A 20,092-nucleotide genomic window follows, 5' to 3' on the forward strand; every position below is an offset into this window, starting at 1 on the left:
GCTACAGGCTGCAGTCCTGGTCTCCTCCCTGCTCCAGTGACAGGAGGCCCCTGGGGGAACCAGGCCCTTCAGGTGCAGGTGCATGGCGGTGTCCATGGGGACAGAGAATCACCCCACTTGACACAAAAGTACTAATAAGGGGTCCTCCCTGAGCTGGTCACATTGTTGCCACATGTGGCTCAGCCTTCTGTCCTTTGTCATCTCTAACTCACACAGGAAGGGGCTGAGTTGGGAGGGTTGATGCCCCACCCTCCGGGGTCTCCTAGAGGCAGTGGAAGGGGCAGGGCTGGACGCCAGGGTCAGCCAAAGCCTGTGGTCTCAAGACCAGGCAGCACCGTCCCCACCTGACCTGAGGCTCGGAGACCATGATTTGGAACTGGGTTGCTGAGGTGGTTGACTGGTGGCCTCTTCAGCACGAGGCGGGCAGGGCCCTGACCAACTGTGGTCACGATCCAGCTGGAGTTTATCACCCAACGTAATTGTCCTAACTGCATTGTCACAGCTGATAACATGCCACACACCATAAACTCAGGTCCGAAGGGGGCTCCAGAGAAGGGAGCGGCCGCCCCCGGTTTGAACAGGAAGCTGCGGTGACTCAGAGCTTTGGAGAGCCTGGGGCGAGGGACTGGCTGCTGGCGCTGGGGCAGACCTCCGGGCCAGGGTGTGAGGATCAGAGGGTGCTGAAGCCCCGGGGAAGAGGACAGGTGGTAGCCTGTTTAGAAAGCCGTGTCCCTCTGTCCAGTGAAGGGGTCACGGTGCTCGGCACTACCTGCCCAGGTCACACGTTTACGTCCCCAGCACACCCGCTGTGTCCCAGCACCCAGAAGCAACAGAGCCTGACACGGAGTAAGCTGTGACGCCGGCCTAGGCTCCGCCATCCGCAGAGGGGACCCGCGGCCTCGCCCAAGTTCGCCCTCTCTCTCCACCCAAGGCCATCTCTCTGGGGAACTGGCAGGGCCTGCTGGGCAGGTCTGGGGGGCAGCAGCGGCCAGGCTGGCCGCAGGCTGTGTCATACTGGGCTCCCGAGCTGGCATCGGGGTGCTGGCGCGCAGCCTGGAGCGGTGCGGTGCCTGCAGGTCGCGCCTGTGGGAAGCGGGTCTGCGCGGAGCGTGACACGCATCCAGCACCAGCACGTGCTTACGCTCCATGCCGAGTGTTTGGAGGAGACGTTTTTTCTCCCCAAAAGGGGCGTGGCCAAGAAGGTGGCCTGCTGCGCACGCGCCCTGTTTGTGTTTATGCATCAACTTGGAAGGTAGGGACAGCCAGAAGAGGGGGCGCGTGTCCCCAAACCACAGGCGGGCTCTGGACCCGGGGACAGGGGAGGGCAAGGACAAGGGCATAGAGAGGTCAGCCCAGCCGCCAGCCAAGGCCGAGGGACCGTCACCAGAGCAGGCAGGGGCCACCTGGGTACCTGCTATACGGACTCTGCCTGCAGGTCAGAGCTCAGTGGCTGGTATGTGACCACCCTGGAGCCCCTACCCTGGATCCCCCTGGGGTCCCCTGCCTGAGCCTCGGCTTCCCAGCTGCACAGAGGGGTGACCCGGCCTCCTTGGGAGGTGGGGGAATGGAGTGAGGGACCCAGCGTGGCAGGAAGCGCTTAGGCTGAGCTCAGGGTCCTGCTGTGTCCGGTGGGACTGGGAAGGAGTGGGCACCGGGCCCACTTCACAGATGGCCCGAGCACTGCAGTAGTGGACAGCATTGACCCCCAGGCTCCACGTGCCTGCACACAACCCTGTCGCCGTCACCTCCCACGCTGCAGGTACTGTCAGGGTCCCCACCCCACAGGGGCCACTGTGCCTCAGCAGGTCAGTCGCTTCCAGGATCACAGAGGCTCAGAGTCAGGCTCTCTGTCCCCAGGACCAGGGCTTGGCCACCGCCCAACCCCACACTGCTGTCCAGCGAACCTGGGGAAAAGGCGGGGGACACACAGCCTGCCCCTCCTTCCCTCGCTCGCAGGACCCTGGGCTCTTCTGCAGCCTCAGGCTCAGACCCAGGCGTCCTCTGGCCCTGGGTGAAGCCCAGACTGGCAGCCCGCCCCCTTCTCCAGGCTTTGTTTTCTGAGTGGGGCCAGGACCAGAGCTGCCCATAAGTGTGAGAGCAAGCGCCCTGATGGAGGGAATGCTTCTGGAAATGTTTTTTCCTCCTCACCCTGCAACCTTCTTCTCAACTTGTAAGCTCTAGCGTGAGATATGATATTTGGAGCCACAGCAGCCATCTTGAAACCATGAGGCAGTAAGCTCAGGATAAAAAGCCAGTGCAGACAAGGGTGGTGAAGAGGAAGGAGAGAGAGCCCAGGTTTCTGTTGACACCCCTGAGCATCTGACCAAGCTGGGATCACCTCCTCCTGATGTTTGATTACTTTTAAGCTCAAAATCTCCAGTCACTATTGTTCAGTTCTCTGTCACATTCTTCCCAACACATCCTAAGCAAGCGAAGTGCCTCCTACGTGCCAAGCTCAAATCTACCATCACTTTCGCCATCTAGGATCACAGCCGTTTGTCCACACCCTGGACTCTAGGACCCTGAAGGTCTTTGTAGCTCCCAAGCATTTCACAAGTCATGACCCACAGTGAATCCACGTGACCATGACATTGATGGTAGGAAGCAAAGAACAAGTGACAACTCAGTGCTCATTGTGAAAGTGTTTGCAGACTGTCAAGTGCTGGACCCAGTGCAGGATTTAGATCTGGCAGGTGGACACACATTGGGGTAGAACTGGGCGTAGTAGAGAGCAGGGACTGGAGAGAGCGGGCAGCCCCAGCCCGTGCAGGGCCCGGGGACCCAGCGGCCCTCCCACCCACCCCACCTGTTCTCACACCCTGACAGCCCGTGCCTCCCACTCCCCCACACAGACACCAAAAAACAAAGCTTGGTGCTCTGTCACTTTTCCCTGAAAAATTGTCCTGAGAAACCAAATGTAGCATCATTATGCAGCCATAGTCTGCCGCCACGTTATTTTATAAGCAATGGAGGGGGACGGGGCACCGGGAGGGGGCAGCCGGCATGGGGCGGGAAGCGTTGGGGGTGATCAGGCTTCAAAATGTCAGCTCCAGGTTTGGCAGGGAGGCTGGATTAAAGGATCGTTTCAAATGAATCTTGCCACCAGAGTAAGAGATCTATCTCCCCAAACACTTTATTTTGACAGTCGGCTTCAAAGAGTTTGACAGAACGCATATTTCTATCAGACAAGCGAGATCAAGGTATTAAACAAAGCACCATCCACCCCGGGCGCTCTGTTTGCAGCCTGGCCTAATGGAGGTGAGATTCTGGGAAGGCTGGGAGCCGTTCCCCACCCTGGAATGTGGCCCGTGTTGGGGAGCCGCCGGGCAGGCAGGGCCCAGGTGGAGGGGACAGATCCCTGCTGGGGCCTCCGGCCCACCCTGGAAGCTGGCATTGCTGCTCTGCCACGCAGGCCTGAGGCCTGAGGTTCCACCAGCCATGCCTGCTCTCCAGCCTGCACGTCCCCTCCATCACGCGGGATGGCGTCCCCTCCTGCAGAAGCTGCCAGCGCTCAAGGTGCAGATCCTCTGTCACCTGGGTCATCCCGCAGCGACACTCGAGTGCTTATCAGAGTCCAGGCAGGTCTGCAGGACTCACCCACTGGGACCCTCAGGGTCTTCCTCCATGAAGACCACGGGCTTGACAAGATTTACCCCCTGGCGGAGCCACAGGTCCTGGGAGCCCACAGATGAGGACACACAGGAGGCCTTCAGCAGACAGGGGTCCCCGCAGGTGCCATGGTGTGGAGGGAGAGCAGGGGCTTTGGTGTTTTCAGCAGTAGGGCGGAGCCCGGCTGCTGCACCAGATGACCCATCCTGACTCTTCCCCCAGGTGCTGTATGCCAGCCACAGGCGCTCCCCCTCTGTGCCTTGGCTTCCACATCTGTGGCCTGGAATGACAACCACTCCAACCTCCCGGGACAAGCACAAGGCGACACCCACTAAGGGTGGGGAAGATGGTGTCCCCCCGCCCAGCCTGGGGGTGCACACGTGTCCAGGACCCAAGAATTCAAGGCCTTTAATACCGTCTTCCGATGCCATCTCTGTAAGGTTCTTCCCGCAGCCTGGGGACAGGGTGACAGGAGAAGATAAGGCCCTCATTTCCCAGCTCCAGCGAGGGTCCCCATTCCCATGTGCTCTGCTGAGCCTGGGAGGAGCCAGCTCTGCACCTGGCGAACCACGCCGCACACACTGCCGGCAGGCGTGCTGGTTTATTCAACGTAAATACTCACGTGGCTTCGCGCTCAGGACTCTGTTTCAGCTTTTCATTTCTCAATTTTCTGGGACCCGTGCAGCAGGAAGAGGCCTGGGCTACTCTGGTCTTGGAGAGGCGGGGGTTGGTGGGCACCGCTCGGGTGAGGGGGTCAGGTGGCAGGTGTGGCGTGCCCTGGAGGGGCTGATGGGCGTGCTGTGCACACGGCGAGGGTCGGCCTTGCTCTTCTGCCTCCTGGGAGAAGGAAGGAAGGAAAGGACGGGCCGGAAGCTCAGGAAGGCCAGAGTGCCCAGCCTCCTCTCCTCATGAGCAGGGCCGGGCAACAGCCATGCCCACCTCCCCCAGAGCCCAGTCCAGAGCCAGCATGCGGTGGGACTCCAGGGGCCTTTGTGTAATGGGTGCATCTGGGTCCCTGCAGGCGTCCCTGCGGCAGGTTGACAACAGGAGGTGGACAGCTGGAGGCAGAGGCCACGGCTGAGGACAGAGCACACGGGTCACCCTGTCAGGCACTGCTGCCCACATGGACAGCTGTCTAGTCCATGGTCTTTGGGGGAGGAGCAGGGGCCCATGCTGACCCCAAGCAGGGAGTCTCTGGCGCACACTCCCAGCCCCGCCCACCTCCACTCCTGTCCGCCTCTCCCTGAAGTGTTCCTGCGGTGTTGGCGTCACGTGGTGGAAGCCACGTGTGACTGTGCTGTGCTGCTCCGCGGGGGACGTGGAGCCTGTGCCCCGGCAGACCAGCGGCTGCTGAGGAGCGGATTGCCCAGGGCGTGCGTGGGACCAGCACCCTCTGACCCCTCAGAGGCACTCACCCTGCAGTCCCCCAACTCTGCAGCCTGTGTCAGGTCTGTGGCTGGAGCTTCCTGAAGCCAGCGGGGGCGCCGCCTGGGCCTGCCTGGGCAGCCCTGGTTTACCACTTCAGGGAAGCAGCGTTGACTGAGCCCTGATCCCTGTGCTGAGACTGCCCTGTCCCACTGGAACAGCCGGGAGGTGGGTGGTTTTAGGGGACAGCTCCCAGCAGTCGCCAGGTCACCGAGACAGAGCCCCTCAAAGGCACCTCAGCTCCTTGTCCCCCCGGAAGCTTCCCTGCTGACCCTGCCCAAGTCGCATGCTGTCATTGTCACCTTGTTCCCACGCTGGCAGTTACCTGGGAGGTCCCCTAGCCCTACCAGGCTGAGCAGCCAGGCCTGGTGGGTTGCCTGCTCACACCGTGCTGCCAGCCTAGAGCCCAGCCAGGGCTGGGACCCAGGAGGGGCTGTGTGCGCTGGACTCCCCCACCGGGCAGAGCAGGCCACGTCCTGGGCGACTGCTGTCCAGCATATCCGCCAGTTCCCGGGGAAAGCACCAAGGGTCTCTAAGCAGGAGATGGTGACAAGCATGAGTCCGTGTGTAGCAGGGTGACAGAGAAACAGTAATAACTCACGGTAGCAGTGGCCACTGCTTGCTGAGCCCCACCTGGTAGGAGTGTGCTGAGCTCTTTGCCTGTAGAAGTCCAGTGAATCTTCCCCCAAACCCACGGGGTCTCCTGACCAAGGGCCCCTGAGCAGGGTGGGGTGGAGGCAGGAAGAGAACCAAAGTCCCATCACCCCAGAGCCTGTGCTCGTGTCCGCTGCGCTATTCAGGCACAGGACAACCCACGGCAGCCTCAGGTCCACATCTGCACACCAGCCCAGGTCTTCCCTGCAGCCCCACCTTCAGAGCTGAGGGAGAGCTATCAGCCCTGTGCTGTCTGTCTGGTCGCCACTGGCCACATGTAGCTGCTAAGCACTTGAGACATGGCGGGTCTGGATCCAGGTATCCTCTAAATTAAGAGACACACCAGAGTTTAAGATTTTTCCAGGTTAAGAAAAAAAACTCAATATTTCTGTTTAAATACAGTAACCCTCCTCCTCATCCAAGTGTGAGGTAGGACCCCAACAATAACAAAAGGTCTCACTTTCCCTGGTTTCAGTTACCCGTGGTCAACTACAGTCCAAAATAGTAAGTGAAAAGTTCCCATTGAAGTTTTAATGAAAATAAATAATGCTTGGGTTTTCAGCTGCCTGCTGTTCTAAGTAGCTTGAGGAAAGAAGTCTCATGCAGTCCTGTTCCATCCACCCAGAATGTGACTCAGTCATCGCTCAGTGTGTCCACACTGTATATGCTACCCACCCGTCCATCACTTCAGAGCTTTCTTGGTTATTAGAGTGACTGTCCTGCACAGCTCTTGTGTTCAGGTGACCCTTATCTCACTTAATGGCTCCGATACCCACAATAGTGATACCACTTATTGGCATATGCCAAAGAGAAGCCATAAAGGACTTCCTTTAAATGAAAAGGCAAAGATCCTCAATTTACAGAGAGAAAAGAAATCATACACTGAGTTTGCTAAACTCTGTGATGTGGGAGAGTAAAGCCTCCCACCCCAGATGTATTTCTTTGGCTTATTGCAATTTGATTATTCAGAGAAATTGCAGACCTTTGCAGACAGGAATGGCTGGGAAAAGCTCTCCTTTGTCAATCACGGACATCTATCTGCATTAGAGAGGGAGGCCCTCGGTGGGTGTCACTGGGAGACTTCATCTGGCTCGTCTCCTGGCACCTCCCCCAGCCACCCGTCCATTCCCTCAGAGCCCACCCATCCCTTGGCAAGCTCCGCGTGGGTTCCAGCCTCCTCGCCCTCTGGAGCCTCACTCTGTGGGTCTGACTCCGTGCTGATTAAACACCTAAGGACGTTGGTGTGTTCCTCCTTCTGTCACCGGTCTTTGTCAGTTTATTTCACAGACTAAAGTGAACCAACCTGCAGGGGAAGGAGTTGAAACTCCCCCGCCGTGATAGGAAAGCCTTCTACCCGTGAAACTGTGAAGAGGAAAATGAAGTCCGTGCTAGCCTGGCTGTCGCACCTTGAATTGCAAAAGTCACAGCCCAGGTGCGTGGGATGAGCTGCCACTGAGCTCTCTTCTCCCTGTGCACAGGCCTTGTCTCTGTCACCAGAAGGGCGAGGACCGTGCCATAAGATGTTTGGAGAGAGAGACCGCACGGGCTGTGCCCAGGCCCGCCGGCGCCCCCGCCTGGCCCTGCGCGACCTGCGGTTCACGGCCGCTCCATGGTGCCCGCCATGGCATTGGCACCGGGACCTGCATCTCCTAAGTCACACCTCAACCCACTACACAGATGAGAAAACAGAAGGTCAGAGCATCGAAAGCCCCCCAACTAGAGTGCTGGGCCAGATTCAAACCCACTCAGGATCCTGGGCCCCCTAGGCTCAGGCGGGGGTCTGCTGATGGCGCCTTGAATCAGAATCGCAGAACCCGACTCCCTGAAGCATAGACAAGAGCATCCAGCGGTCCCCTTCCATGAGTCCAGACCTGGGCAGCCTGGACCCCAGAAATCCCAGTGAGAGTGACCACAAGTCTGCAAAGCTCAGGAGTCCGCGTTTCAGACCCACAGACCCTGAGATGCGCAGACTTGGGAATCACCGATGCTCATTCCCAGCAGGTGCCGCACCCATGGGAGATCAGGGGTCCTCCCGGGAGCCCAGGGACAGCAGGGAGGACGTGAGAGGGTGAGGCTGGCCCGGAGCCTCTCGGGAGTCCAGAGGCCCTTGGAGCCCTCAGGCCCGTCTGATGGAGGGTGGAGATAAGTCAGGAAGGAGCTGCCTGGAGGAGCAGCAGGTCCCTGAGCCGGGGACCTGCCCTGCAAGCACGAGGAGGCCCTCTTGGCCGGGCCTGCTGGAGGCTTCCTGGAGGAGGTGGTTAGGCCTTGGGCTCATGGATGGGGTGCCCTCAAGTCAGTGAGGAAGACAGCTCCCCACAGCACAGAGCACCAGGAATGCGTGAGACGTGTGAGAAGAACAGAGAATGTTCTGGAAGCTGGACTGTGCAGGCAGGTGATAGGGCCAGGAGTGCCAGGCTAGAGCGGTGACTTCTGATGCTCTCGAGTGGCGCTGGGGTCTGGGGTGCCCCTAACATTTGTGGAAATGACACACTGAGCTGCTGTTCACGGAGCGCACACCGCCAGCCTGGCTGAGCTCTTTGCGGGTGATCCTAGGCCGACCCCCCTGAGGCAGGTCTTCCAACCGCCATTTGAGAGGAGAGAAAACAGAGGGTTTAAGAGGACTTGCTAGGGTCTGGCTGTGAGGGGTCCCCCAAAAGCTCACGTGTGAGACGATGCAAGAAGGTTCAGAGGAGAGATGACTGGGTGAGAGTCTTAGCCCCACCAGTGATTCAGACCCCTGACAGCGATTAACTGAGCGGTCGCAGGTGGGCAGAGGTGTGGTGGTCGCATAGGGCAGGTGGGTGTGGCTGCAGGAGGTGGTTAACTGGGGGCGTGGCCATGGGTGTATATTTGTACCTGGAGCTGAGTCTCAGTTTCCCTGGGCCACACTCTCCAGCCTCCATGCCCTGCCTCACCTGGAGCCCCGACGCGGAGCTTGCTCTATGGACTGGGCCTCTGATGGACCCTTCCTTCTCTACAGTTGTGCTGGTGGGTCACTTAGTAACACAGCTGACTAAAACAGGACTTGAGACAAAAATCAGGACTCGCTAGTTCCCATGGCCAGTGACAGGCGGACAGCCGTGGGATCTGAGTGTCTCCCACCTGAAGCCTGGCTCTGAAACAGTGCCCACGTGAGGAGAGGAGAGGGGGTGGAAGGGGTGAGCCCCGAGGCAGGGTCACCAGGGGGCTTCCCAGAGAGGAGAGTCCAAGGGGACATGAGCCAGATGCAGACAAGTCAGAGGTGGGAAGGGGGGAGCGGGCTCAGCAGGAGAAACTCACAGAAGTGGGGCTTTGGGGAAAAGGTCAGGGTCACATTTTCTGACCACCAGAGGGGTCCTCTAACGGACTGAGGTCCCCTGGGCCGCAGACACTGCCAGGTACCCAGAGAAGAGCCAGGAGGAGGGGAAGGAGCCACATTGGACAAGCTGCACCTCATGGGGACCAACTGGTCACTGCCTCTGGGCCCAGCCATGGGATGCAGCTGACACACAGCCAGGAGCATCTAGGAGGCCACAGCTACGGGAGCAGCCGGCCTCACCCAGAGCTGGCCCAGTGGCCAGAATGTGGGGGACGTTGAGGTCAGGCAGGCTGGGCCCCCGTTCTGGAGTCAGCCCGTTGCTGGCCTGAGGCTCTGGCCTCGGTGCCCCAGTCTGCACGCTGGGGCTCCGGCAGCCTCGGCCAGGAAGAGCCAGAGGGTGAGAGGGAGCCAGGGAAGGCACCACTGCCCAGCCCCAGCGAGTCCCCGCAGCCGAGTCCCCTCTCCCTCAGTGTCCCTCACTGCCCCCACCAGGAGGTGCACAGCGGGCACAGGAGCCTGACAGAAGGGGCTGTCCAACTAGTCACCTCACAAATAGAAAACTAAGACTCAGAGAAGTGACATGCCAGCCACTCAGCCAGTAAGGGGCAGGGCGGGGCTGGAGTCTCAGGCGCCTGTGTGGCTTCCTCACACCATGGCGGGCACAGCCCAGGGATGACCTTTCTTTCCGGATAGGGGCTGCCTGGGGCCTGAGACCCCGCTGTGGATGGATTCCCCTGCCCTGCCCCAGCCTGGTCATCAGCTGCAGGGTCTCTGCAGATGCTGACGGTACCAGGTGGCTGGGTCCCACCCCCATGCCTGTCTCCAGATGCTTGGAATGCTGATTTGTCCGGCCACGCTTAGATTTGCATTGGCCGTGCGGGCGATTTCACTGCTTCCCCTGGCTAAGATTTTGCACTTGAATCTCCTCCTCCTCAGAGACCCCTGTGCGCCCTGCCTCCAACAGTCACTCAGTAGCCTTGTCAGCCTCTGCTCCCGCTCTTGCCCGCGCCAGGGCAAGATGGACAGAGCCAGGCTGCCTCGGAGCTCCCAGGAGCGGCTCACCTTTAGGAGCCGTGCCCTGGATGAAAGGGACAGCTCGGTCTCATAATCTCTCTGTGCCTCAGTGTCCTCCTCTCAGAAACGGGAAGCCATGGCTACACTCACCTCGAGTTGTGGTCCTATGTACTGAGTCAGTACGAATAAAGGGCTCAGGACAATGCCCAGCAGGCGCAAAGCAAGCCGTGTGACTTAGTTCTGCTTTGTATCCCAAATGCTCTCTTCCCTGCCCCCACCCCACCTCTGGGACCCGCCTCACATGGCCCGTGGGCCCCACAGACACCAGCTCACAGATTCTTTAGGGTGAGACCCCAGGGGTGGCTGTGTTTCTCAGGGGCTTCTGGGAATCTCAACAGCCCTCAGGGGCCTAAAGAACTTGACTCTCAGAACGAGCAGGGGTGTTTGCTTATTTGTCGTTTCTGGTACTGGGGATTGAAAATAGGGGCACTTGACCACTGAGCTACATCCCCAGCCTCTTATTTTTAACTCTGAGACAAGGTCTCACTAAGTTACTGAAGGTGACCTCCAACTTGCAATCCTCCTCCCTCAGCCTCTCAAGCTACTGGGATTACGGACGTGTGCCGTAATTTTCCAAGGCTGAGGCTCCTTCTCATCGTGGTGCTTAGGAGCAAGGACACAGCAGTGACCAAGTACCACAGCGAGCCAGGTGATCCACCGGGGCTGCTCTGGGAAGCAGGGCGATGGTGACCAATGCCGACTGCATGCTCTTAAAGCCTGAAGCTGCAGGCTGCACCCCAGGTGCATGTCAGGTGTGTCCCCACCCCACCCAGGAGCCCCACCACCAATGCAGCAGACAAAACAGGACAGTAAATAGCTGTGGTCATGGGAGGGTAGTCATAGAGAGCCTGGGGCCACACCAGTTCTGAGCCTCCATGCAGCCCCCACCAAGTAGCCTCAAGTAACATCTCTGACAACTGCACTGCCCTGAGGCCCTGAGACCCGGAACTCACAAGAGCAGGGAAAGAACCAATGTGCTCAGCCCAAATACAGTGACTGGTTATTACAGTGAGAGATTTTATAGAGCTCTCACAGTTGTAAGATATAAAGCCACCTTTCTCTCCCGTGACAGGAATTTCCCACCTCCCAACGACCTGTCAATCTGCGTTTGCCCACCTCTCCCTTTACAGGAATTTCCGGTCTCCCCACCACCTGTCAATCTGCGTTGCCCACCTCTCCAGTTACAGGAATTTCTGGCTTACGTTGCTGTAATCTTCCTGCCTCCCACGTTAGGTCCTAATATGTCATTGGTCCATCAGTCAGTCTGTAAGAATTCTCCTCCGCGATTGGTTCCTCTCAGCCCGTGAAATTCCTGTGTCTGAGAGAAACCTTGCGCCATGTTTCTCTTTTCTTTCTTCCCCTTCCCCCATGCAGACGTGAATCGTCTGCACAAAATAAAAAGTTCCTTGTGTGAGACCTGTATCGTGGAGCATTTCTGGGAGCTAGCGACGAACCATAACTGTGCCTTTAACGCCTAACAATAGTAGAGTAGGCAAGAGGTCCAGGATGCAGTGAAAGCTACCACCCCACCAAGGAACAAGCAGATCACGACGTGAGGAGTAAAACCAATCCAATGAGGCTGAAAGCCCAATGAATCAAACTGTAGTTATTTGACAAGGGTTCTAAAGCATCCATCATCAAATGAATATAATCAATTACAGATCACCTTAAAACAAGTGAAAAAATTAGATAATCTCAGAAGAAAAGAAGTTATAGTAAGGAAGCAAAATAATATTACAGAGCTGAGAAATACAATAAAAGCAATAAAAATATTCTGGCTAGGCTCAAGCGTAGAGTAGACATGACAGAATCAGTGAAATTAAAAAACAGAACAGTAAAATTCAGTCAATAGGAACAACACAGAAAACAGAACTGAAAAAATTCAACAGATCCTCAGGGACATGAAAACATTCAACATTCCTATCTCAGAGATTGAAAAGGAAAGTAGACGTGAAGGAGCATTTGTAGAAATAATGGAATGTTAACTTCCCCAAATTGATGAAAGTCACAAACCTACAGATCTGAGAAGCTGAGTATCCTGAAAAGAGACACACACACACACACACACACACACACACACACACACACACACACGAATCCACAGCAAGATACATGATAATTAAACTTATAAAAAAATTAAAGGCCAAGAAAATAAACATAAAAGCAGCTAAAGAAAAAGGCACAACTACCTACTGGAGATCATGTACTCAAATGTCAGCAGATTTCTTATCAGAAGCATTGGAGGTAAAAAGGACATCGCACAATATATTTAACTGCAGAAGGAAAAAGCTCAACCACAAAAATCTGTATGCTATGAAATTATCTTTCAGGATTGAAAGGAAAATAAAGAATTCTCAGGCAAAGAAAAACTAAAGAATTTGTTATGAACAACCCAACCCTTAAGATTGGCTGAAGACAGTTCTTTAATCAGAAAGGAAAATGAAAAAAGAATTCTTGCCACATCAGGAAGGAAGAAGTAGCAAAGGAAAAAAACAGTGATATGAAGCATGGATACAGAGAATAGACTATTCTTTTTCTTATAGGTTTTATGAAACATATTTGATGGTTAAAACAATTATAAAACCATTCAATACTCAAGACAATAATGGATAAAAGTGGAAAGGTAGAGACCAAAATGGAAATGAGGTTTGGATAGTTAACTTGAAGTGGTAACCTGCTGATATCTATAGACTGTAAAAGTTCATAGATTGTATTCAGACTTTTAAGAGACTATGGGGGGAAAATCCACTATACAAAACACTGCACTCAAAAACAATAAATAAATAAAGTAGAATCCTAAAAAATGTTCAACTGACCTAGAGGAGGGTGAGAAAAGAAGAATAACAACCAGAGGAAACAAACCAGACATAATAAATTAGCAGACTTAAGTGACGATGTATCAATAATTACTTTAAACATAAATGGGCTAAATACACCAATCAAAAGACAGGGACTGTGGGAAGATCAAAATTACAAACCAGCTACATGCTGCTCATAAGAACTCGATTTAAATTCAAGGACACAGTAGGCTGGAGGTGAAGGGATGGATGAAGAGAGACTCACCAAGAAAGCATAGCCATATTACCTGTATGCACCAAAAACAGCCTCAAAATGCATGAAGAGAAACTGATAGTAATACTCCCCAAACCGACATGTAATTATAACACAATTCTTATCAAAACCCAAGTAAGGTGTTTTGTAACTGTAGATGTACTTATCTTAAAATCTATATAGAAAGGTACAGGACCTGAAATAGGTAGAACAATATCTTGACAGACAAGAATAAATTTAGGAATCACCCTGTCCAATGTTAAGGCCTATGATATGGGTATATTAATGAAGGCAGGAAAGATAAACCACACAGATCAATGGAAAAGAACAGAGAAGCCAGAAGTTGACCCACACAAATATGCTCAACTTATTTTTGACAAAGGTGTAAAAACAGTCCAAGGGGACAGGGATTTGCCAACAAATAGTTCTGGTGCAATTGGACAGCCATGACCAAAAATGAACAAGCTAAGCCTCAAACTTAAAAGTTCATTTAAATGGAGTTTGAATTTAAGCAAAGAAGCATAGATCTATGCAACTTCCAGAAGAAAACATAGGAGAAAAATCTCTGGGATCTGTGGCTAAGAAAAATGTTCTTAGACTGGACCTAAAAGCATTACCCATAAAAGTAAAAACTGATTAACTCAATCTCACCAAAATTAAAATCTTTTGCTCTATAAAACCTCATCTGAAGAAGATGAAAAGGCAAGCTACAGACTGAGATAAAATACTTGCAAATTGCATGCATAATATACGACTATTATCTAGAATATACTAAAAAAAAAAAAATCTCTCAGAACTCAACATTAAAAAAATAATCATGGGGAATCTGACTTCTTCCCAATTTGGAAGTTGTCACTTCTGCCCTCTCAGTGAGAAAAAAAAAAAAAGCTGAGCGAACTGAAAATCAATAGCTTTTCCTAAATCCTTCGGAGAATTAAGGTCCTAAGGCAAGCTGGTGTCCTGAAAGCTGAAAAGCCAGACAGATCCTGATCACCTGTCTTGTACCAGGAACAGAAGCCCGCAGCTGGAGCCAGAATCCACAGCAACACTTTAAACCATAAGTAATGAATTGCTGGAGGCTCAGGGCCGTCCAGCCTGACAGCTAAAAACTCCAAGGCTGCCAGATTTAGAGGGGCCTGCCCACCCTCGTGGGCTCTACCCATGAGCTCCACGAGGTTCTCAGTTGAAGATAGGAGATGATGTCCCTCCAGCTTACGGCAGGGACGGGGGAAAATAACAATTTTGAAATAGGTGCATAACCTCCTGTGCTCTGTATCGAGGCCCGGCAGGGGGAGAAGGCCAACTGGGGCTCACTAAGACACTGAGACCTAATTACAGGCCTGCACAATGCTCCCCGCAACGCCACTGCCGCAGCCACAGGGTTACTGGATAAGAATCACGGGCGGAAGAACTCCAAGTCACAGACCGGGTTTAAGGAGTCTCTAATAAAACCCAAAGACAAGAAGGGAGACCCAAGAGCACATTTCAGCCCCCGAGCCACGGCCACCGCAAACAGTGAACGCAGCCCCAGCCCTTGCAGATCAACAGGACACCTCACTCTGAAGGCCTCGAACCCCACACACTAGTTCAGGCTGCCAGTAAAAAATTACAGAACAGGCTAAAAGGCAAACCACAAAGACTGAAGGGACAAGGTACAGAGATGTCCCCAGTGAGCCTTAGAGGAGACACACAGGTGCCCCCGCGAGGACCAGCAAGGAGTAAAGCATTGGCCTCAGTGAGTGACTGATGCGGCTTTCCTGTGAAACAGGCCCAGAGCAAGCTGCACCCCGGGTGCTGGTCACGGGGCGGGATTCCTACAGGAGAGCACTCAAGGAACCTTCCTGCCCGGAAATCAACGGAAGCTCGTGGAAGGATCACCAGCTAAATAATGAGGACGGGCAGGTTGACAGACTGCATGAAGGGTGAGAAGAAAGTGCAGCTCAGCCCTGACGGTGGGCCCGAGACCCCCGCTGAGCAGGGCCCTGAAACAGGAGCCCTGCAACTTGGCAGAGGAGACCCCGGGAACCCAGAGCCGCCGTGCGGGTCTGAGTGTTTTCCAGCCGCATGTGGCTCTGGAAGGTCCTGCAGCCAGCGAGCCCTGGCTGGCCCCTCCCGGCGGCTCCTGGGCACGCAGCGGGGCCTCCCCAACCCCTCCTCTGAAGCAGAGGCCGCCCAGGGCCACCCTCCTCTTGACCCTCCATGCACAGCCCACCCCAGGAAGCAGCCCTTATTACTCCAGGCCCCACCATCCCAGGGCGCTGACCTCGGCCACCCAGTCCTGGAGTGCGGGTGGTCACAGCAGAACCTGTCAACAGTGCAGGGTGCAGCCATGTCTGGAGGTCCACGTTCCTCTGCCATGCCTGGCATTTCTACAGCACTTGAGAGCTGGCAGGGCCCAGGCACCTTCCGGGATCCCAGAGCAACCCCAAGAGCAGGCTGGAGTGGGAGCCCCAGAGCCAGGGTCCCGGGGTTCAGATCCCACCCGGCCACTCCTGGTCGACTCTGAGCATCGTGTTCCCGCCGTGCCTCGGTCTCCCCACCTGTACACTAGGACTGACAACCCTGCCCCGTAGGGCTGTTGGGAGGTCCGTCCAGGGAAATCACGTGGCGTGGAGCCTGGCAAGCAGAAATCCCTCGTCCCACCTGATGTCCCCGTCGTCCTCTCCGGACAGGTGAGGACACCAAGGCTCTGAGTGGCCTTCTTGAGTCCTCACAGAAGGTGACGTTGGGGACCAGGATCCAGACTCCACTGATGGGCTTCCTTTCCACAGCGGTTATGGGGTGGCTTCGCCCCAGCTCCTGAGCTCGGGTGTGGAGGATCCCGAGCCCCTCACTTTGACCCTGTTGGTGCAGGGCCAGGCCCACAGCCTCTGCCCCAGCCACAGAGGCCACCAGGAGAAGGGTCAGTAAAGCGTCCAGTGACGGCTGGTCACATGCCCAGCACAGTGCCAAGCACGTGACCTGCACCATCCCTTCTAATCATGACGCCAGCTCTGTCCCCAGGCCACCCGTGAGCAGACTGAGGCTCCGGGAGGCTGAGGCCCGAGTCCAGGATGACACAGACAATGCCGTCAGAGTCACCTCGCGTCTGTCCATGCCCTGGCCCCACGTCCCCCACCATGTGCCCTGTGCTGTGCTGCTCCTGCCCCACGCCCATCCCATCGGGTTCCCCCGGAGGAAAATCTCATCTCCCACTTCACAGGCGAGGACACGGAGGCCCCACGTGAGGCCCCACGTGAGGCTGGGCATGGAACTCGCCCGCGACCCTGCGGCCAATGAGTGAAAGGATCGCTCGGAGTTCAAGCCGGGGGCCAACTGTTCCCAAATCACAGCCACGGGGGTCCCCCCGCTTCCTGGGTCTCGCAGGCTGGCAGACATTGATTGACAGGCCTGCGGGGAGATGGGGAGACTGATGGGGCCTGCAGAAAGTGTGCACGGGCAGCCGGCTTCTAGGCCTCCGGAAATCATCAGAATTCTGAAGCTGCCAAAGGTTTCGCCCAACTTCAATCCCTGTGCAAAGCCAGAGCGTCCACTGAGAGCCCGGGAGGAGGGTCTCGTTTCCCTGGATCCCTCCCTGGGCGTCTGCAGAGCTGTGTGACTGCATCCAAAGTAGCAGGTCCCTCTCCAAGGGCCGCAGGACGAGCCCCACAGATGGATCTTTCTCAACCTTATTATCCTCCCCTCCCCAGGGTTGGAGGTCACATCAATAACTCCTAACCCCCGCCTCCTGCAGAGCCTCTGCAAAGCCCAGACCTGCTTCAGCTATAAATCCCACTTTCTTCCCCCCGGAAATCAATGGGAAACCCAGTTGCTAAATCCACCCGAAATCCCGTGGTTCATAAATCAAAGGCCTATGCAGGGTTCAGGCTGGGCCAGCAGAGGCCCCAAGGAGAGGCCGCTGGAGTCTCTGCCTCCCCAGCCCCAGCTCCTGTTTGGAGTTGGGGGAGCAGCGGTGGTCCATGGGGCCAGGTCTAGAAAGCCCAACCAGCTTAGCAGCTGCTGTCCCAGGTGGCCTCGGCCTGGGTAGCCGAGCAGCTGCGAGGCCCAGAGCTGGCCTGCAGCACAAGGACTTGTGAAGCGTGCACTCCGGAGCACGGCCAGCTCCGCAGCTGCGCAGGAAGCTGCCTCCGAGGTCATCGCCTTGCAGAGCCAGCAGGCTTAGGCAGCAGCTCCGTAGGCAGATGCTGGAGGGGACAGCCAGGGGAAACTCGTCTGCAGGGTTCCTCTCCGGTGGTGTCGGGTGGTTGGGTGCAGCTAGAGGAGGCTGAGAACTGCACGCTGTCACTCTAGGGGCCACACAGGGACCGAGCCCAGGCCCGTCCGGCTCTCAGCAGATGCCCTAACTTCCTACTTAGAGTCTGTGAGTCCCAGCAGAAGTTTGGATGTGCTGCAGTGTCAGGGGTGATGGCTGAGGTCCCCAAGTCCTGGGACACTTCTTTGTCCCCATCATTCTATGTAGGCTGGAGTGGGGGCAGGTGGGAGCCTCCACCCCTCCCAGCAGACGCTGGAACCAGTAAATGACTCCCAGCCACAGAGACGTTTGCTTGGTGTTTTAATCAGCTTTTCGCTGCTGTGACCAAAAGTCCCGACAAGAACAATTTTAGAGGAGGAAAAGCTTATCTGGTGCTCACAGTTGCAGTCGTCTCAGTCCTTAGACGCCAGCTCCATCGCTCTGGGCCAGAGGTGAGGCAGAACATCATGGCGTGGTGGAGGAAAGCAGCTCAGGACGTGGTACCAGGAAGCAGAGAGAGAGTTCCACTCTCCAGGGACCAAATATAGACCCCAGAGGCATGCGCCTGGGGACCCACCTCCTCCAGTCACACCCCACCTGCCCAAGTCACCAGCCAGTTAGTCCGGATCAGAGGATTGATGCACTGATTAGTTAAGGTTCCTGTCACCCAGTCCTTTCTCCTCTGAACCTTCTTGCTTGGTCTCACACAGGAACTCTGGAGACACCCTAACACTAACCCTAACCCTAACACCCTAACCCTAACACTGAGGCCTGAGGGAGCCAGTGACCAGAAGCAGCGTTCCTAACAGGGGCTGCCGGGCGGGAACAGCTCCTCCGTGCTGCTCCCTGCCGGGGGGCGTTTGTCAGCAAAGATGAACAGTTGAGAATCTGGGAATTCAAGACCTATGGAGGGATGGGGTGTTTGGGGACCACTCAGTATAATCCCCTCATTGCACAGATGGGGAAACCAAAACTCCTACACCTGCCAAGGACGCACAGCAGGCGAGTGACAGAGGTGGGCAGGAAGGAAGCCAGCTCTCCTGGGAAGCAGGTCAGGGCTGTTCCCAGTACATCTAAGTACGAGATCAAGGTCATGGGCTGGAATCCCGGCAGGTGATGAGGGAGGGAGCTGAGCTCTGAGGGTAGGTGATTTGCTCGAGGACTCACAGCGGGTTAGGAAGAGGCAGGTTGGATTCAAGTCTGTCTACACTCTCAGTGCACTCCTCTGATCCCTGTTTTTGGCTTCTGGGTCAGGGCTCCGGAGCTGAGCGACAAGAGAGGGGAAAGCCCCTGCTGGTGGAGAGGTCCGAAGACCAGACCCCAAAATGGCCAACTTGGCTTCCCTCCTTTTTATGAAGCGCCGACTGTGTCCCCCGCACTTCACATGCTTATCATCCTCACAGGGTCCCAGCAGGAAGGTGGCGACTCCCCCTTCACAGAGGAGGAGACCAAGGATCAGAGCAGCGCAGTGACTTATCTGAGCTCACGCAGCAGCGGGAAGCCCCCGGGTGTGTCCTTTATCAAGTCTCACCTCTTAGCTCCAGGCCTCCCCTAGCTGCTTGTGGACCTGGAAGGTTCTTCCCTGCCAAGAGTGGGGCCTGGAAGGGCTCTTCTTTCCGGTCCAGGATGCTCTTCTCTGCCTGTCCCCGAGGTAAGCATTGCTGCAGAAACCCAGTGGGCTCAGCCACAGGAGTGCTGCAGCGAGTCCCTGCGTGGCGCCTCCCTGGACTGCTCCTCCCACGCCCCAGCCGCCCCTCCGCCCCGGAGGCCATTGCACTCCCTGTGATGATGTGAAGATGAGCTTGCCCTGGCGGTGCTGGCAAGGAGGGAGGGCGATTCCATATCTGCCCTCCTCAGGAAGAAGCCGGCACGCGGGCCTTCCCGTGCACCTGCCCTTCCTGCGTTCTTTGGAATTCTGTCTCCTCCCTCCCCCTGGTGGGCAGGCCTCCATTACAGTTAATAATCATTTACATAAATGTCCCCTGCTCAAGTTCAATGAGCTTCCTGCCTCCTCTTCAGATCCTGGATGATGAAAATGTGCTGATTCCAGGTGGTAGATCCTCCAAGATTCTTGGGATTGGATTGGCCATGGCCTTGGGCTGGAGCTCAGTGCTGACTAAGCTCTAGGGATGGGAGAGGGGGCTAATGTCCCATGGCATGAGCAGCAGCGTGACCAGCCGAGCCATCACCTGTGGCTAACTGATGGAGTGCCAACAGAGCCAGCAGAGACCCCCGCGGCTGCCCTTGTCTGTATGGCTGAGAGGTCACTACAAGGGTGGCAATGGATTCTCCCAAGTGCACTGGAGCATTCAGAATTAAAATGATAAGCTCAGTTCTTTGACCCCCCCACAAGAACCCTAAGCAAATCTCTTAATTATTGCAGCCTCAGGATATTTCCTGAGCATCAGATGCAAAATGAATTGTGCAGGTTGCTGAATTCCATCATCCACTGAACTTGGAGTCTGGCCAGGTTTCTCATGGGAATGTTAATCTTGGGGGAAGTTTCTCATGGGAAAGAATGGGATCCTGAAACGAAGTTTGTTTGAATCCATATGATACCCAGATTTTAAACTCGTGAGTCACTCAGGGTATCCCTGGACGCTAGAAATGGCTTCCTTCTGCTAGAATGTCTTGTGATAACCTACCTGGGGCAAATACCTTCAAAGGGGATGCTCACTCATCTCAAGATCCACCATGTCCCCTGCAGCCACTAGACCCATAACTATGGTGAAAAAAATCTTAGCATGATT

This window comes from Sciurus vulgaris (genome assembly GCF_902686455.1).
Source record: "Sciurus vulgaris genome assembly, chromosome: 1".
Classification (NCBI taxonomy): Eukaryota; Metazoa; Chordata; class Mammalia; order Rodentia; family Sciuridae; genus Sciurus; species Sciurus vulgaris.